Below are 18,365 nucleotides of genomic sequence, written 5' to 3' on the forward strand. Positions count from 1 at the left end.
TCACCAAATGGTTATGTCCGTTATCCATTGCAAAACTAAAAAACATAATTGCAAGATATTATAAAATAAAGAGAAAAAAAAGTTGCATTGTGAGATGTAAACTCAGACTTTTGAGATGTAATTTGGAGGGGGGGGGGGGGGATTATTCCTCATTGTTTTGACTTTTTTCCTCTGAAAGTCACAATTACCTTTGTAATATTGTTTATGCTGGAAACAGGCTTCCCCATACATTGTCCAACAAACTGGTAGACGAAAGGCATTTTTTGGTTTTATAGCACTTCCAGCATCAAAGAGTGATCTGAAGACTATCACAACTTTCACTTAAAAAGATGGTGGAGATTGTGTAGTCTCTATATATAGTGTGTTTAATTAAAGTTCATGGTTAGACTGCATGTTGAAACAGGGAAGAGAATGGCAGCATGGCTTGAAGGCAACTATGAGTCACTGGTATTATTTTGGCAGTGGCAGTTGTGTTGGGCCTCTGCCTTTTTCTGTTTCAGCAACTTTTGACCGGAGCCAGTTTCTGTTTCTCAGGGCTTTCTCTGCCCTGCCCTGATAAATACACACATGGCACTAGACAAAAGAAACTACTCCAGCTAATAGAGCAGCTATATTCTAAAAATGATCATTTAGGGTATGATAATAAAATATCACCACAATCTGTTAACATAATTGAATTGCCATGTGGTGCTTCTTAACAAGGACATCTGCAACAAGTAGCTGCTATTTAAAGGCACGCTGTGACTTACAGTATCAGGTTTGTCTGGTTCAACATCATACCACTGTCAACAGATACCGTAATAAATGCAATAATGTCATAAGGCCAAGGGTTTACAAGACTTAGTTGGACGACTCATGCTGTCAATAGGATTTCATGCATTTTACTCACCATCATGTACTTTCATTTCCGAAGGGACTCATTTACATAATTATGTTAATATAATTGGCAAAACTTGTTTTTTAGTATGCAAAGTTATCATTTATCTGGCAAAGTGCAGTATTACATGTTTAAAACCCCCAAATCTCTAAGCTTTTTCTGCCCTGAATGCTGCATTTAGATACATCTCAGCAGGGGGCTAACTGTCCCACAAATTACTTTCACATGTCTGTCATTTAGTGCCAGGATACCTTTTATGTTGTTTGTAGGATTTACTCCATCTTTAACAGTTTCATTGTAATAGGCAAGCTGAAGCAATTACAGTCTAATTGTACTGCTAGCGATCAATAATAGTGTAATTTAGATCATCGGAACTTTGCATTTGACTCTTAGTGGCCGATATCTGTAAGTCATTTTCCTGTAATCAGCTGTCTGTGGTTTTTAATTAATCTGGACCTCCACAGTGACATTTACCCAGCTCATTAATGAGTCAGAGTGCATTGAATAGAAACCTGTTTAACGTCTCTCGCTAAACTTTCCCCAGCACATATAACCATGACATGTTAATCATAGCACATAGCATTGTTCTGATTTTACTGCAACAAAAGGTTAACTGCTTGATAAATGTATCCCATATAAGAACTGCTGCAGCTCCAAACTATAACTATGAATAATTCAGATGTACTTCATTCAAATATTGAGTCATGAATTAATTTACTTCTCTTTGTTGATCACTTTAAAGCCTGCATAATATTAGCCAATAATTATGGCAATGTTTAGCAAGCATAATTAAAACTTCAGAAAGCTTGAGGAATATTAAAGTTGACATTCTACTCAAGTTCCACAATCATATCATAAAGGGATAGTTCACATTCTGAAAATTCCATCAGCATTATGTCAGTCCAAACCTGCATGGATTTCTTTCTTTTCTGAAACACAAAAGAAGTTTTTTTGTTTTTTTTCTATACAATTAAATTTAGTGTGTTGAACTCCACTGACTTTCATTGTGTTGACAGAAAAGTATATATAAAAGGCAACATGCTTGGACTGAAAGCCACAAAACGCAACATTAATCAACATGAAAAAGAAATTCCCCCTATCTGTTTTATGAATGCATATTGATCTTATTGTGAACAATTCATTTATGACATATGTTTGTTTAGCCCATTATTTTAAAGGGGACTTTTTCCATGTTTAAGTGCTATTAACGGATCCCTGGTGGTGCATCTACCAACCCAGAAAACCTGAAAAAGGACAACCCAGTAACTTTGTTTTGGTAAACCTTTATCTGCAAGCTTGTGAAAAAACGACCGCTCAGATCTTATTATAATATTACCACCCTTTAATCTGCATGTCTCCATCATTTTGTTTTCGCAAGTGACAATGGTCTACCAGTTCTAACGCCATGGCAAAAGTTCGAGCAAAGCATGCTAATTGTTCTGTCGTTAGCTGCACAGACGAGCACCTCAGAGGAGACGAGAGCAGTGGATTTATTGATTTATTTACTGTATATTACACTGCTGCAACACAGATCTAATGTAAACATGCTATTTTTTCTCAGCTGTTTACCTTCACAGACTGTTTTGTAACTCGTGTGTATTTTTAACAAAAACTTATGTGTAATTGACGGTTTAAGCGCAATAAGAGAACTTAGCTTAGTACTCACATGCAGTGTGACAGGCGCTTGCTTTGTGCGTGCTTTGGATGTGTGCACTCAAAAAAACATATATAGGAAGTTTAAACTGATATTGCTTTAAAATGCATGATTTTAGTGAAATAGACAGGATAATCAAAACCAAACAAATGTTTTTTTTGGCAAAATGTCTGAGGTACAAGGTGTGAAGGTACAGACCTATTCTGGAAAGGGGGCGGGGAGCAGCAGCTCATTTGCATTTAAAGAGACATGCACGGAAACAGCGTGTTTCTGCTTCCACTCAAAATAGGCATTTTCAAAATGATATAATAAATTATCTGTGGGGTATTTTTAGCCGAAACTTCACAGACAAATTCTGGGGACACCTGAGACTTATATTACATATTGTAAAAAGGGGGCATAATCAGTGGGCATAATAGGTCTCCTTTAAATCAAAATATTATTATTTAATCTTCACTGAAACAACAGACTTCTCTCATGTGACATATGTCAGACTTCTCCAATCATGTTGTCTGCTTAAACCCACCCCTTTCTTACACACAATGGCAAGCTTGCATTCAGATTAGCCTCCATCTAATCAATAACTGATGAGTAGAACTAAGTGCCCGCCTTACACTTTTTCCCAGATGTATGTCACAATAAAGGTGTCTTCAAAATAATGTTTAGTTTGACATTTGTTGCATACTATCAATTCCTTCAACATGCAAATGCATTTACACTAATGAGCTTAAAATGGAAGTCTATCATGCAAATTGGATACATCAAAAACTGAATTTGAATTCTACTAACTCTACTAATTTGAATTCTCTAAACAGAATTCTATTGTTAAAGTACTTCCATTAATTCATCAGTAAGAAAATGTGCTGCTTTTCTAGGTGGTGGAACCTTTTTTTTTTTTTTTTAGCGTTATGGACATAATTATTGAGGGGTGCATTTATCTTCCATGTAAATAGTTTTACAGATTATTTCATCACTTTCCTTTCATGTACCTTCCTGGTATCCTCATACGGATGCCAAACAAAAGCAAAAAGATACATTTTTAGTTGGTGACATGATGACATGTGTTGAAATGGATGTAACTGTGCACAGACAGGGATGGTAAGAGATTAATAACATTTCTAAACAGTATGATAGCATATTTTACATGTCTATTCACTTTGCTGCCCACTTGCTTGAACGTGCATGTACTGTAAACACCTTAGCCTCTCATTTATATATTAAAAAATACATTATCCGTTATAACTATCTGCATGCCACAAATGTTGTACATAGACATTAGGTTTTTTAATGGTTAATTCCTGGAAACACTCAGATATTTGAATCACAGATCAAACAGAGTAAAGCTGGATCTGATTGATTGTTAACACACTCTCAACAGGAAACTGATTGAGTTACAGCTCTTAATCCATATCGAGCACTACATCGAAACAGCAGTCTATAACGTATACACTTTTTTTATTTTAGAGCTATTGGCAAAAGCATCTGAGCTCCTCCAGCAAAATATGTATTTAGGCAACTTGTAGTTTTCTGGTTTTATGCTTTTTTCTTGCCTAATTAAAAGTGATTTAGTCTAAAGTGTTTCAAGGAGTTCTGCCAACTCGTAAAATTGCTTTGAAATCACATCTGCAATTCCACATACACAGTCTTGCACCACTAAACACCTGAGCCACTGAAGAGTGTCATGAAGTGCATTAGCATGGATCTATGAGATACGATTCTTATTCAGAACCTGCATACTCCAATCTAAAGGATCTGGGCCAAATACATTTATTTATTTTTTGTCCATCACAGTTCTCAGAGCAGCTGCCATCTTCCGTCTGCCAGACAGAGAAGCTGTGAAGAATTGTGAAGGGTCGATAATTGGCTTGCAGCTGTAGTAATTTTAGCTCTGGCCTTGGTGACTGGACATCACAAAGGAAAGAAAGGACGTACCCCTACAGCTGTGCATACAAGACTCTGCAGGACCCTCCTCCAATCTAACAACACACCCATTAGACACTGAGAGAGAATGACATGTCACTGACATGAATCACTGCCTAGTCGCTTCTTGATTCTTATCTCTGCTACTCACACATTTGTAAGATAGATATCATTTTTATGCTAATCAGTAGTATAATTGTGTGTGTGTAATGTGCTTGTCATCTAGCAGTCTATGTGAAGTTGTTATATATTTTCCATGAGTTGGATGTGAATGTTAGAGTTGATACACAGTAAATGTTAATAAATAAATGAATATTCAAATTCAAATTCCATTCACAGACATATATACACACACAGGACACAATAAAATTATTCTGTTTTAAATAATCCCGGCTTTATAAAAGGAACTAAAATGTGTGTGGCAATGTGTGGTATATGGGTAAAAATGTAAACATTAGATAAACATTAAAAAACATTAGATAACACAAAATAACAATTAAATATACTTCTAAGAGGATTTCGATATAAGCCAAGAGAAGACTGTTTTTCCTTTGCTGTAAACAAAACATGGTTCTTGTGAGACTGATGCGTACGACAATCCAGCTAGAGATTGCATTTTTTTTAGTTTTAAAGATGGATATTTTTCTTTCTCAAACGCATCGATTCACTTTTATTTAGTAACCCCCTGGAGCCGTGTGGAGTACTTTTTTATGATGGATGGATGCACTTTATTTTGCTTCAAAATCTCGACCACCATTCACTGCCATTATATAAAGCTTGGAAGAGCTTGGACATTTTTTAATAAAACTCTGATTGTATTCGTCTGAAAGAAGAAAGTCATATACACCTAGGATGGCTTGAGGGTGAGTAAATAATGGGCTAATTTTCATTTTTGGCTGAACTATCCCTTTAACTGATGGGACTTTATTGGGGCAGCCGTGGCCTAATGGTTTGAGAGTCAGACTTGTAACCCAAAGGTTGTGGGTTCAAGTCTCGGTGCCGGCAGGGATTGTAGGTGGGGGCTCTCTTCCAACCTCAATACCACGACTGAGGTGAGACCCTTGAGCAAAGGCACCGAACCTCCAAAAATGGCTGCCTACTGTGTATGTGCACTTGGGTGGATGAAATGCTGAGCACAAATTCTGAGTATGGGCAAAGAGTATAGAAGACCAAGAGGTGAAAGTCTAATGCTTTTTTGGTAACAGCCACTAGGTGGGATAGGAAATATTACACTTAAAAAACTACTGAATATTGGCTTGGAAATTTATAGAGTATACAACGCATTTAACGTTTAATAGGATTTAGAAGGCAATTTATTATTATGTTGTTGTTTTTTTCCCCCTTTCTTTTCTTCAGCTTAGTCTTTCTTCCTGTTCCATCAATGATCCACACTCCAGCTCAGTAGGTGGCGGGAATGCAACTTTCTGTTTGTTTGAACTTAATTCCTTTTAGGAAATGCAGGTCCTAGCCATAGAAACCATAATAATGATTTATATGGACACTAACTTAGAATGAGCTTATGCAACTTTACACATTTACAATTTTACAACATTTACAAAATTATTATTTACTATTACTCCACTAGGTCTGAAATATATATATTGTACATTTTAATCCCCTGGAACACACTAAATTACAAACTTGATTATCTAGAGCATGATGCATTGCTGTGTCTGGCATAATTAAATAAATAATTTTGGAGAAAGTGGCTGTACGCGTTTTTTAATTTTTTTACATAACGTTTTTGTTTACAGTCTTCCTTTAACGGACATTAATATAAGACAATACTGCAAAAACAGTTTACTGTCAATCTGTTATATTCTTGTGTTATATTTATTGTCCAACATTCCTAATTTTTCTGTCATTAATTTAATTTCATATGTTGGTATTAATGCTGTTTGTAATGCTGACACTTGAACTTAAAATAATTTCAACCGAAACTGACAAGGTTTCTAGAGAGTTTTTATATATATACAAACAAGACACAATAAAAGTCTTCATAAAAGGAACTAAAAATTGAAGACCTCTATAAAAAATGGCTTTTGCTATTAGTGGTTGGCATGGCAACAAAGACGACAGCAGCCACAGAGTCATTTTGAGGACTCCCTTTATATGAGCCAATTCTCTGAGAATCCACAAAGTTATCATTTCATCAATGAAAAAGAAAAGAAAAAAAGAGAAAAAAATATATTCTGCCCTATACAACCACTGAGATAACGCCCCTAACCTCTAGCAAGGTTCCAATACATGTTTGGCTTAATAAGTAGAGAAAGTAGAAATCTTTATGTTATAGCTATTGAGGATTTTGCCCCATTAATAGATCTATATCTGAAAAGCTATTTCATACCCTTAAAGGAATAACCCGTCCAAAAATGAAATTTCTGTTATTTAAAATCCATATGAAGAGGATGAGAATACAGTGAGATGTTAGGACACAGAATATCTATCTGGCTCTAGAATGGTTACCACGGCTGTCAAGCAAGATTTTCAAGGCAATTTTGTCTTTAAATGACCAGTTAACATTTTTTTTCCCTCACGATTTAAAGGGGTCATTGGATGCCCATTTTCCACAAGTTGATATGATTCTTTAGGGTCTTAATGGAAAGCCTATAACATACTTTGGTTAAAATTTCTCAATGGTAGTATAAAAAACTCCTTTTTTACCCTGTCAAAATAAGCTCTGTTTTTCTCTGTAGTCCATGTTGCTTTAATGCTAATGAGCTCTGCTGACCCCTCCCCTCTCTGCCATGGGGTGACGAGCAGACTGTAAACTTCAGCCACGAAACTGGCTAATTAGCACATATTAGGAAAGGTGATTTGCAAAGATTCATAAAAAAACACTAATACTCACTTCTTCTGTAGATGAAGCTGGATCACAAATGATTCACACAAACATAGATGCATTTAGGCAGATCGGGATCGGCACATTCCCTTCAAAAACGAAAGTAACGTTAATCCTCTGCGTCTTCAGCAGCTCAGATGTCGGGAGTAAATGACGACTGCTATTTTCATTATTACATCCAACAACAAAACACCTCCATCGCTTAATCGGAGACATCTTGTCTTCCCCTGCACCGGAGTCGACACAACAGAGTGGGGGAACTATGATGTCACTTTGTAGGCGGAAACCCGGAAGCGAGTTAGTATTTTAGCACTTCCGGTTCCATCGTCCCAGAGTCAATGGGTTTTTTGAATGGGATTTTGGTTAAATCCCTTAAATAAGGTCCGTGGTTCACACGAGCTCAAGATACTTTCACGTTTTATTCTATGACATAAAACACACCAGTTACACCCCACTCGTGATTTTTTAAAGGGATCCCTGGGTATTAAGACTCGTATGGCTTAATATAACGTAAATTATGTCTCTTACTGAAATATGTAGTAAAAAACCCATTAAAGATGTGTGTTATTTTAAAAAATCACATCGTTTTATAAATATTTTGAACTATGGGGACGCCATTTTTCTGATGACGTAAAATGGTTGCACTCGGTGAGCTACTAGCACTATCTGTTGCTATTTTTACCACAACACAACTCGGAATAGACAACTCGGAAAATAAAATACTGATATGATGACCACAGCTACTGAAAGAGCTTACAGGTGGCGATGGATATAAGTATAGGTTTAAACCAAATGCTTGTACCATCGATTTTTCCCCACAAGGAGTGTAAACGCCCCGGATATCGAGGGAAGTCCGCGCTGAGAAACTCCTCTAGCGGCCGCGCGTCGGCTTGTTTATATCCTAACAGATGGCATCTAGCGTTTCTTATTTCAGCCGTTTGTAAGCTCTTTCAGTAGCTGTGGTCTACTAAAAGACTCAAAGGCATCAGGGCTAAAGTGGAGAGAAAAGAAGCGGGTCTTTAGGAAGTTTTATTCGTCCACAGGCATCTTCCCATTCTTTTCTCCTTTTCTTATCGCTAGGAAAGCAGTGAAGTCTTACATTACATCGCTTCTTTTGTTGCCCTTCGACTGAAAATTGCAACCAAAAGCCTCACAATGTGGCATCGTATTAGTATTTTATTTTCTGAGATGTGTATTCCGTGTTTTGTTACGGTAAAAAGCGCCAGTAGCTCACTGAGTGCAACCATTTGACGTCATCGACGCAGAATGTACTGTGCACATAAAATAATGGCGCACCCCATAGTCCAAAAACGATGTCGATTTTTTCAAATAACATACATTTTCATGGGTATTTTACTACATATTTAAATAAGAGACATCATTTACATTATATTAAGCTATACATGTCTTAATACCCGGGGATCCCTTTAAAACTGTCATGTTTCTTAAAAAAGACGGTTGCTAACAAGCTGCTAAATGGGACTACAGGTGCTGTCGGAGACATTCAACGTCATCACGCCGAACAGTTTATCGGTTTAGTATTTTGCAGTTGTAGTATAATTTGTAATACAATTAATTTTAGAATAACCAATGAATAGTTTCCCATTTTATATTGTTGTTCGACAATGTTTTTTTTGCTTTGCCCCGAAATGCGACACATGTCTTCGGATGGAAGAAGCTCGTTTTATCGCTTACTGATGCGGAGACTCTGGGTTCAGACCATAAGGTAAACTCATACGATTATTCCATGTAAACACCACATTTACCGGCTTTACGTGGTTAAAGTGAAACTAATTTAAGGCAAGCTGTTAGAAAGCATATAGATATAGAATTTCCTAGAAGCAAGGATAAAATAACATTTTGTGTATCCACCCTAACAAAATGATAGCTGAATTGCGGTACTTTGTTCACTAAAATAAATGTAATCTTAATCCAAAAACTCGCTCACTCTGCTTCTATTTAAAAGATTAAATGCGCGGGGATACGTTTTAAATTAAAATATTCATGTTAATCAAGGATTTATTCACTTTTAATGCACCTTATTTCGAAATGTACAGAAATACGTGCTTTAAATGTCCTTTAGTTAAGATTATTTCATTTATTCACTATACTATTTATTACTAATGTCTCAATTCAGTTTTAGTTTGGCTCTAGTTTTGTATTTATTCCAGTTTATATGAAACGGTTCATGTAGTGTGGATTAAAATTCATATACAGAGTAAATCCTCTTCACTGAACATGTTAAAAATAAGTTTGAAACAGTTGCCGGAAGCGCGTTGGTCGCTGAAGGCGAGCGACCGTGGTGCTGTAGTTTGTTTATAGCCTAAGTTTAGCTTTTCAGTTCTGGCGCTTTTATTTAGGCATCAAAATTCATCAAAGTTATATTATTTTGTGAAGATTTTCTTGATGGACAAAACGTGTAAGTTTCATGAACTATGATTGAACACAGAGCTTATTTTTTGCGATTATCCAAAAGCCTATGGAAAAATCCCATTGGCTTTTTGTCGAGGGAACCAGTTTCATGCTAACCGCCGATCCACATACAAAGTGACGTCATAGTTCCCCCACTCTATGGCGGACAGCTCTCAACTCACTCAGGGCGGGTCTAAGGTAAGACGGCCTTGTCAATCAACTATCGTGGGTGCGGCCTGTGCAGAACTACGTCATTCTGACAGGAATCTCAGAACAGCCTGATTTGGGAAAGGGGATTTTAAAATAGGGATTTTTTTTTAAACCACTGGGTGGATTTTTATCATTATAGGATGAATGTGTATACACACTTCCAACACACATTTATATTCAAACAACTTGTAAAGTGAATTTTGCATCCAATGACCCCTTTAAATATAGTGCACAAGTCATATGGAGCACATTTATGATGCTTTTCTAAAGATTACCAGTGCCTAGTTCCCATCCTACGGTGGCCCAGTAGTGCACAGCACAATGAAATTAGCCACAACACAACGAAATTAGCACAACACAATAGAAACAAGCCGCAACACGCCAAAATTAGCAAAACACAAAGGAAACAAGCCACAATACAACAGAAACAAGTCGCAACAAAACGAAATTAGCACAACACAATGGAAACAAGCAGCAACACAACAGAAACAAGTTGCAACACAACGGAAAAAAGTCACAACACAACGAAAATTAACTTAGCAGAACACAACAGAAACAAGCCACAACACAACGAAATTTGCACAACAAATCGGTAACAGGCCGCAACACAAAGAAATTAGCACCACACAATGGAAACAAGTCACAACACAGCTAAATTAGCACAACACAACAAAATTAGTCCTATCCGTTGTGTTGTGGCGATTTCGTTGTGATGTGCACTACTGTACCATCCATTTTCAATGTATGGAAAAAAGCAGCTCAGAAAGTCTGTTTTTAATGATGAAATCTAGTCACATAGATTTTAAACATTTTTTTTTTACTTTTTGGTGAACTGCTCCTTTAATTGCTCACATTGTATGTTGATTCATTATATTGTTTTACCACACAAATGAGTGTTCCAACTGTTATAGTGTCTTTTAAAAAGGTTTATGCATTCATTATAAGCTTTTGGTTCTGAAGCCAACGTATTTATTATGCTCCTTTCAACCAAATTGCCTACGTGGTAGTCATTTTCATTTTGATCAACTCTAGTTTGCCTCTGGATTAATTCTAATTGCAGACCATACTCATCTCTAGGTGCAAAGTGTGAATTAAAAGCACATACCGGACTGATATGTCTGCTTAAGAAACATCTAACAGTCCGAGCTTTTAAGCCAGAACGTGTTTACATAATGAGGCTTTGAACATTCAGCTCCATTCTTCCACCTAAAAGGTGTTCGCTTATGTAGTACTCCACCAGGATACACATCAATGCTGTCTGCGTGTGATAAAGTGAATGTAATGATGCCTCCTAGCACTCTACATCAGTGGTTTGTGCTGAGCAGAGAGGGTTAGACAAACCCTCAATCATACGGATAGATCAACATTTTAAGTCTAGCACTATCCTATGTGTTGTGGGTAGCTCCCGCCAAGAGGCACTTGTCTGCGTTTATATCTGTTCTCATCCATTTCTTTTTCATTTGCTCTCAGGGCCACACATTTAATTTTGTGTTTCATCAAGGAGGAAATTACACGCCGGTGAGAATAAGCTAAGGTGATGTAAGTGCACTGAGACACAGCGCACCACTGATTCTTTGCCTCTTTAATTCAGCAAATGCTCCTGATGCATAATGCATGTCTAGGCAGTCATCAATGGGGTCTCGGCACAGCAGCTCTATGCATTGTCTGTGCATGCATGTGTGTGTGTATAATATACTGCGATTAGAGAGAAAAAAAAACACAATCTATGGTCATTTGGGTCACGAAACAAACAAGGAATGTCTAATGCAAATACTTTAACAGTCAGTTAGAATAGGCATTACATAAAGCATTGAATGTTAAGTTAAGAGATGTATAAGTAGGTGAAATTTCCATAAACTAAACCAGTATTACCAGCTTAGTCCTAGAATGCTTTACTTTAACAAATGGATGTGTGGCAATTACAAAGCCACTTTGGCAGAGGCATCAGGTATCATTTATGTTCTCCTGCTTATGTGCTGTAAAGGTTACGATAAAATAAAAACTTGGGTTACAGAGAGGGGGAAACCAAAGTAGACAGATGGAATAGCGTACCTCAAGGCGGTGTGTCTAGATGAAAACAAGGGATTGGTCCAAATGGATTGACCATTGTTTGGTCGGCAAACAATAATGACATCAGAAGGTTGTGATTGGTTGATTGAAATGCTGCTCCAGGATCAACAAAGGATGTTAATTCAGTAACACTTCCTACTTGGAAGTCACAGTAACGTGCTGTAAACTGTGTAACCCTTTTAGCCACTACTGACCAGTGTTGGGCACGTTACTTTAAAAAAGTAACTAGTTATAGTTACTAGTTACTTCTCACAAATAGTAACTGAGTTAGTAACTGAGTTACATAATTATAAAAGTAACTAATTACCAGGGAAAGTAACTATTGCGTTACTTTAAAAAAAAAAATTCAAATGTCAAATAACTTTGAATGCCCCCAATATTAAATATGTTAAATTAATGAAATGGACACTAAAAAGAATAAATTATTATTATAAAACATTGTACATTAATCTACCCTATTTATCTACTAACACTTAGTATCAGTCAGTCAAACATCATAATATAATATTATGATAATTCAATATTATATGATGATAGAACTTTAGTAATTAGAATAACCAAGTATGAATGCATATTTGTCATCAATATAAAACGCACTAAGGATTAATGAGCTGCTGGGTTCATGAATATTAATCACGTTGTCTGCGTTCGCTCGAATTGATTTGCTGAAATCAAAACAGTGATGATAATAGGTGAGCGCCTGCGCCAGCCAATGAGATTGTCGTTTGAGCATTAGCTCCGCCCACTACCAGAGAAACCGGCAGTTCAAAGGAACTCCGTTATTTTGACAGGAAAATACAACAAAGAATATCGTTTACATGCAGCGCGTCAATTCTGCATGTTATGAAAGACTCTCGTGCTCTGTATCTTTCTTTGCGTGCGTGTCTGTGAGAGAAAGCGACGGCGAGGCGTGCGCTTCACACTAGAGTTTATGGTACGTCAAATACAGCTACACTGCGCATCCATTCAGATGAACTGAAAAATTAAATTCTAATAATATAATAGTAACGCCACATTTTATTGTCAGTAACGGTAACGGCGTTGTAACGGGGGAAACAGTAATTCGTTTGATTACTCGTTACTGAAAAAAATAACGCCGTTAGTAACGCCGTTTATTTATAACGCCGTTATTCCCATCACTGCTACTGACAGAAGTCTACAAACTGAAAAGCATCTTTTTTTTCCATTGATGGTTAATCAAAATTTGCCATGTATTCTGGCTATATTGCTAATATTTCTTTATATTATAGTAGTTTTAGTAGGCGGGCCACTGCACCATCTGAGCAATTAAATAGTGAATACCAACAGACAGATTTCTGCAGGTAATATTGACCTTTTTGATTGGTTCATCCTGCACCAGCTCAGTTACACCACCTCAGTTATTCGTAAAGGGACAGTCACATAGGCTCAATGGAAAAATGAGCCTCTGCCAAAAACATACCTATACAAACTGTACAATTCACTACAGTTTCCAGCTGAAATAAACACTTTGTAGCAGTTTAAAAAAAAAAAAAAAAACACCAAAAATGTTTATTTCTATTTACTATAACTTTTATTCACACAAATTATGATTACAGTGTAGATTAGCAGTTAATAAAGACTTCATTGTGTTTCCACATGACTGTGGTTTGACCTTAAAATGATTGTATTATGCATGATTTGTACATAGTAATACATTTTGATGTTTGCATCACATTACCAGTTCCACAGGGCTTTTCTGACATAGTAAAGTTGCATGGTAGCATTGCACTTATATGTATCGCTCAGGTAGGCCTATGAGCCCCATGAAATGCACAATGCACAAAAAAGTGCTTTAAAGATACAAGCTAAAATGGCATGGTTTCATCAAATGCATTTTTATCTCAGGTTTACTTTTGTTAACACTATTAATAGGTTTAGGGTAGGGGTTAGTGTAGCTGGCACATTATTTTCAAAAATGATTAGCAAGAACCATTTCAGCGCCACTTACCAGACATTTCATTTCCAGTAATGATTTGATACGTTCAACAACCGTCACAATAAAACTATAAAACAATAAAAGCCAGATTCACATTAATCTGTTTCAAATAAAACTGAGCTCACTGGACATTTCATTGGATATTTCACTTTGAAAGTGTTGTGAATCGTGCAAGAAACAGCGCAATATCATTTTGAAGAAATGTCACCACATGCACATTTTTCCAATGAGAACCAAAATTGAAAACTGAAGAATTTTCATTTTTTTGGTCAACTGTGCCTTTAAGACTAAATTTTAGATGTAGATATTTTAGTTATACACTAATTTCACCTATAACCACTGCATTAAGGAAGCTGAGATGGGACCTGTTCAAAGCATGAAGATTGTTTTCTCTTTCTCTCAACTGATCATGTTTCCACTCACATTTAACTTTATCTATCCAAAAATAGGCAATGATTTCTACGAAAAGTGCATAATTAATAGCTATTAACTTAATTTGAATATGTAAAAAGTATCATTTATAATGATCATGTGAGATAATGAGCTAATGGGAGCTCTGTATTTTTAGATACAGTCTTACCTGAGTAATTATAATCACCTGCCACCTATTCTTGAGGATTAGGTTGATGCATTATGCATGAAGTCTAAAGAAGAGGGATTATCCTGATATGCGCTGTGGGAGAAAGAGATAAATGAAGGTAGTTATTTCAGTTGGCACAGCAATCACAGATGGGGGTGTTCCTACCAGGCAGTTCTGACATATTTGTTTGGAGTTTGTCTACGACATGCTTTGGCTTCATGTCTCATTAGTTATTGCTGAATCACTGAATTACCTTATCAGCAGGAAATAACTGATGACAGGGTCAGTCAAGCCAATCTGTTTGAAGCTGGTGAGAGTAATTTTATGAAGCATCAGATAAAAGTATCAGACTTCGGTTATGTGACAGTGTATATATATATGATTATGAGCAAATGAAAGGAAATCGAGGGTAGCAAAAAAGGAGGGGTGTTATTGATTTTTCTTCATTTTTGGTTGTAATAACTACAGCTGATTTTATCTGTTTTCGTGTCTGAATGAGTAACCACTGAAATCAAAGTCATTGTGTTAGGTCCAAAAAAAATAAAAAAATAAAATATATATATATATATATATATACATACTTCTCTCATGTATTTTATGTAATTATGCTATGCAATTATATTATGATGACAAAGAAAAAATATGTAGATATATATACAGATATCCTGTTTACAGCCTCACAAAATATCTTTTCAACTTAGACAAATTCTTTAAAAAAGATAAATACAAAGAAAATGAACACAGAACAGCCTACGATACTGGTTTAAAGCAGTATGTTTGATTAAGATCATATTGTGATGATTGTTCTCTGCTATTGTGAGTCATATGATGGAAGGGTTGATGAATGTGACAAATCTATTTGCTTAACAGTCCCGTACAACAAATGACTATGTCCCCGCAGGTAAAACAGGGATGACTGAGAATGTAAACAAACCTGAATCTATCAGTTCTATCATAGTCAGAATTTATGAGAAGCAATAAGTCCACAGATGTTTATGAAACCACCTAGTGTGTTTCTTATCAAGAATAGTCCTGCTTACAAATAGTGTGAGACTCCTATTAGACAACTGTCTGAGTTTTCATTTTGAAAAATTAGACATTTTTAATAACTAAACAACCAAAATAACTTTAACATGTCCTTTCACTCATATAGCATTTGTATTCATTATATGCAGACTGAGGTCGGACATAATTAACCTTAAATTGCTTTGTTGTGTGCATATTTAAATATGGAACTGGTCCCACAAATGCACATCTGCATATATCTCTATATAAAAGAACAGAATAGGCTTGAAAGCATCTTTTGGCTTATTTTCAAGTGCACATTAAAGCAAGGTACATTCAAAAGCATTTTAAACTACACACATACTTCAATATTGTTATGTTGAGCAGTGAAGAAGATAACATGGCGACAGCACTGTTTAAGCTGCTATTTAGAAAGCTTACGCGGATATTCACTAGCCCACGTATATGCTGATAAAGTCCCTCTCTAACAAAGGGAAAATGACAGTCTAGCCATTCTTTCAACTTATCTACCTAATTATACCCAACACAATAGAAATGAGATAAACCTTTCTTTGATCATGCTTTCGGCATTGTTGTAGGCATTCATCTCAAATGTGTGACCATGCTTCAGATCATAGTGTTCCAACAGCAGGCTCTTCTTACACAAACACTCATAAAATAAACAACGGCTAGATTCACTGTGCCCAATCCTCTGCCTTTTCATGAGACAAATTGGAAAATTAATGGTTTCGCCCAGATCGGGATCCCACGGTCTCTTTCCATAATTACTGGCTGGAATGCCTCGCTCTCTGGCAAGACTTATCCTCACCTCACATTCTGTTATAGTGGCCAAGGCTTTAAGACGTGCCTAAAACTGACAGAGTGTCTATAATGGATTACATGAAACATAATGAGATTGGCACTGGCAGTATTCAATCATAAAGCAAATGAAAGGAAATCAAGGGGAGCAAAAAGGAGGGTGTTATTGATTTTTCTTCATTTTTGGTTGTAATAACTACAGCTGATTTTATCTGTTTTCGTGTCTGAATGAGTAACCACTGAAATCAAAGTCATTGTGTTAGGTCCAAAAAAAATAAAAAAATAAAATATATATATATATATATATATACATACTTCTCTCATGTATTTTATGTAATTATGCTATGCAATTATATTATGATGACAAAGAAAAATATGTAGATATATATACAGATATCCTGTTTACAGCCTCACAAAATATCTTTTCAACTTAGACAAATTCTTTAAAAAAGATAAATACAAAGAAAATGAACACAGAACAGCCTACGATACTGGTTTAAAGCAGTATGTTTGATTAAGATCATATTGTGATGATTGTTCTCTGCTATTGTGAGTCATATGATGGAAGGGTTGATGAATGTGACAAATCTATTTGCTTAACAGTCCCGTACAACAAATGACTATGTCCCCGCAGGTAAAACAGGGATGACTGAGAATGTAAACAAACCTGAATCTATCAGTTCTATCATAGTCAGAATTTATGAGAAGCAATAAGTCCACAGATGTTTATGAAACCACCTAGTGTGTTTCTTATCAAGAATAGTCCTGCTTACAAATAGTGTGAGACTCCTATTAGACAACTGTCTGAGTTTTCATTTTGAAAAATTAGACATTTTTAATAACTAAACAACCAAAATAACTTTAACATGTCCTTTCACTCATATAGCATTTGTATTCATTATATGCAGACTGAGGTCGGACATAATTAACCTTAAATTGCTTTGTTGTGTGCATATTTAAATATGGAACTGGTCCCACAAATGCACATCTGCATATATCTCTATATAAAAAGAACAGAATAGGCTTGAAAGCATCTTTTTGGCTTATTTTCAAGTGCACATTAAAGCAAGGTACATTCAAAAGCATTTTAAACTACACACATACTTCAATATTGTTATGTTGAGCAGTGAAGAAGATAACATGGCGACAGCACTGTTTAAGCTGCTATTTAGAAAGCTTACCGCGGATATTCACTAGCCCACGTATATGCTGATAAAGTCCCTCTCTAACAAAGGGGAAAATGACAGTCTAGCCATTCTTTCAACTTATCTACCTAATTATACCCAACACAATAGAAATGAGATAAACCTTTCTTTGATCATGCTTTCGGCATTGTTGTAGGCATTCATCTCAAATGTGTGACCATGCTTCAGATCATAGTGTTCCAACAGCAGGCTCTTCTTACACAAACACTCATAAAATAAACAACGGCTAGATTCACTGTGCCCAATCCTCTGCCTTTTCATGAGACAAATTGGAAAATTAATGGTTTTCGCCCAGATCGGGATCCCACGGTCTCTTTCCATAATTACTGGCTGGAATGCCTCGCTCTCTGGCAAGACTTATCCTCACCTCACATTCTGTTATAGTGGCCAAGGCTTTAAGACGTGCCTAAAACTGACAGAGTGTCTATAATGGATTACATGAAACATAATGAGATTGGCACTGGCAGTATTCAATCATAAAGCAAATGAAAGGAAATCAAGGGGAGCAAAAAAGGAGGGGTGTTATTGATTTTTCTTCATTTTTGGTTGTAATAACTACAGCTGATTTTATCTGTTTTCGTGTCTGAATGAGTAACCACTGAAATCAAAGTCATTGTGTTAGGTCAAAGTATAATAAATTAGTGTTTTTTTGTTTTGTTTTGTTTAGTTTTTTTTCATTTAGTGCATGTGTGACATCCTGTAGCTGTCTGGCCCTTGATGTGTTTTCTTCTTCATCTTCTATTTTATGTGGTTTCTTCTGTCTGACTCATATTGCATTCTTTATCCATTACTATTTTCACTTATGTTTTTCTCA

The sequence above is a fragment of the Onychostoma macrolepis genome, chromosome 18, assembly GCF_012432095.1.
Source record: "Onychostoma macrolepis isolate SWU-2019 chromosome 18, ASM1243209v1, whole genome shotgun sequence".
Classification (NCBI taxonomy): Eukaryota; Metazoa; Chordata; class Actinopteri; order Cypriniformes; family Cyprinidae; genus Onychostoma; species Onychostoma macrolepis.